Source organism: Schistocerca cancellata, chromosome 6 (assembly GCF_023864275.1).
Source record: "Schistocerca cancellata isolate TAMUIC-IGC-003103 chromosome 6, iqSchCanc2.1, whole genome shotgun sequence".
Classification (NCBI taxonomy): Eukaryota; Metazoa; Arthropoda; class Insecta; order Orthoptera; family Acrididae; genus Schistocerca; species Schistocerca cancellata.
In genome coordinates, this window is record NC_064631.1 from 645968502 (window position 1) to 645971505 (window position 3004).

At 42.6% G+C, this 3004-nt stretch overlaps 1 non-coding gene across 1 annotated transcript; it reads left to right on the plus strand.

Annotated features, from left to right (window-relative positions):
• Positions 1–2090: 2090 nt before the first annotated feature.
• Positions 2091–2165, plus strand: Trnas-cga (transfer RNA serine (anticodon CGA)). Its single transcript has one exon. It is a non-coding gene; the product is annotated as a tRNA-Ser (tRNA).
• The last annotated feature ends 839 nt before the right edge of the window (positions 2166–3004 follow it).

A 3004-nucleotide genomic window follows, 5' to 3' on the forward strand; every position in this document is an offset into this window, starting at 1 on the left:
TCATGTAGTACGTAAAGAAATATGAATGTAGTCCAACTAAAACATTCATATTTCTTTACGTATCACACAAATATGTAACAAAAAATTGGGGTTCCTATTTTTAAAAAACGCAGTTGATTTCCGTTTGACCTATGGCAGCGCCATCTAGCGGGCCAACCATAACGCCATCTGCTTTCCCCCTTCAAGCTATACAAGTTTCGTTCTTTGTAGTTTTTTCGTTTGACGCTTATTTCGTGAGATATTTGGCCCGGTCACGATCAATGGACCACCCTGTATAAGCATCGACATTTAGGCAAGGGATTAGTGTGGCGTTAGAACAGAAACTTACATTTCACTCCTCATATTTCAGCATTAATTTAGGCTGTGTAGGTTCCTGCTATTCTCCATTCAGACTGCTGTACACTATTAACAGGCGCTACTGAGACACGCCCATAGATGACACCAAGAGCCTATTCGCTCAGAAAATGGATCACTTATCAAAGAATTTCCACTTCCTCAGAACTCATTTATTCAAGACGCTGTAATTTTCAGAACGAGTTGAACACTATAGACCAATTCATCGTCTGCAGTGGACAAAGTTGAGGAGCTCTCTTTATGGATTACTATGTGTAGATTGCATCTGATGCAAAACTGAATGAAGGTAAACACTATGCAAGGAGTGAAAGGGTCCTACACATAACAGACCACATAGTTTTCATTCATATAACGCGATACAGTGTTTGAATCTCTTATTTATTTATGATAATGAAATAGCATCATATTCGAGTACTATATCGTTAAAAACCTGCATAACCATGTGCTCCGTAACTGAAAGTCTAGTAAAGACATCCATCCATAGTCGAAAAGATGCCAGGTACCGAAAGCGGCTGACACATAGTGATATGCTGATGTGTCAGGTCCGCACAAACGTCTTAGGCACGTCAGGTGCTGGCGCTCGGCTTTTTCTTTTACAAACGGTATATGTGGGCTTTCTTTTGCCAGGTGGAAGTTGAGACGGTAAGGCGGCACCCGTTAGTGAGACTTTGGGCAGTCAGCCTGGCGGTCGTAGATGCATGGCTTCAGCTGGTTTGGGGAGATCGCTCCAGTGCAACGTAGCCTGGGCTGTAGATGAGTTCAAAGTCCATTTTTCACCTTTTACATACAGGAATCTCCTCTGCTATGATTTACTGATTTTAATTTATCTTTTGAAAGTACATGATTGTGCAAGTTCTAAACATGGTTTTCCGTCTCATAACAGCGCGGCCATCAGCCAAATAAATAGTTAACCTTTCTATGATGTCAACGATGAGTAATGCTACGTGTTGGGATGTCAATGCTGATTTATGTTTTTAGTGTTGACGTATTTAGAATTGGAATTCTTACCGAGTTGTTTTGTACAGATTTATGTGACCTTTGATTCGAATCCATGGATACACATTACATATTCGGGTTAATGGTGTATCTGCATAATCCAGAATGAGATTTTCACTCTGCAGCGGAGTGTGCGCTGATATGAAAACTTCCTGGCAGATTAAAATTGTGTGCCCGACCGAGACTCGAACTCGGGACCTTTGCCTTTCGCGGGCAAGCGCTCTACCAACTGAGCTACCTAAGCACGACTCACGCCCGGTACTCACAGCTTTACTTCTGCCAGTACCTCGTCTCCTACCTTCCAAACTTTACAGAAGCTCTCCTGCGAACCTTGCAGAACTAGTACTCCTGAAAGAAAGGATATTGCGGAGACATGGCTTAGCCACAGCCTTGGGGATGTTTCCAGAATGAGATTTTCACTCTGCAGCGGAGTGTGCGCTGATATGAAAACTTCCTGGCAGATTAGAACTGTGTGCCCGACCGAGACTCGAACTTGGGACCTTTGCCTTTCGCGGGCAGTTTTAATCTGCCAGGAAGTTTTCATATCAGCGCACACTCCGCTGCAGAGTGAAAATCTCATTCTGGAAATATCCCCAAGGCTGTGGCTAAGCCATGTCTCCGCAATATCCTTTCTTTCAGGAGTGCTAGTTCTGCAAGGTTCGCAGGAGAGCTTGTAAAGTTTGGAAGGTAGGAGACGAGGTACTGGCAGAAGTAAAGCTGTGAGTACCGGGCGTGAGTCGTGCTTCGGTAGCTCAGTTGGTAGAGCGCTTGCCCGCGAAAGGCAAAGGTCCCGAGTTCGAGTCTCGGTCGGGCACAGAGTTTTAATCTGCCAGGAAGTTTTCATATCTGCATAATGTTTCCAATACCTCATGTGAACATTTCGGTGATGGGAGCTCGTGTAAGCTGATTTTGTGCGTCCCATGATTTGTACGCAGCTTCTCAGACAGCGCATGTATAAAAAAATATTTTATATTCTGGAATTCCGACTTGCCCACCCGTCACACCGAGACATATAAATCTTAGGGCAAGGGTCTATAACTACCTGACCCATTCAACAGCAGTTTCAGCGAAATTAATCGTTCACGTCTTTGTCATCCTTATTTCGTCAATGTAATGCAGATAATTTTCACTAAATAATATATCTTGACTAGGAGCTATGGGTACACCTATGACCTTTTAACAATGTTGCACCCGATGATGCGGCATTAGGCTGCGAAACCGTTTGCTTAATAATAGAACAACAATTTTACTAGGTGTTAGCGAAATTCTTCTTAATATCAGGCCCAAGCGTAGTCTGTTTGCGACTTTGAAACTTGTTGGAAATGAATTCTCAAGTATAGAAATGACGCTTTTTGTACGCAAGTGCAGGTTTGTTTCGGGATAGAAAATCGATCGTTGAGTAGTTTTGGTAGGTTTGTCAGTCTCTGAGTGAACGGGATCTTATGCCTTCCCAAGTGCCCTTGTGACGTTAAGATTTAGCAGTTAACTTTGCTCTACACTTTCTGTATTTATTCCCAATAATTATTCGACAATCGAATTTATCGTTCACTCAGAAAGTATTATTTTTCTTTTGAAGCATTTTCAGGGATTTCATTTTGTTGACGTAGTCCGGAATTGACTTTCTTTCGATTTCGTTGTATTATGGCGCGTGTTA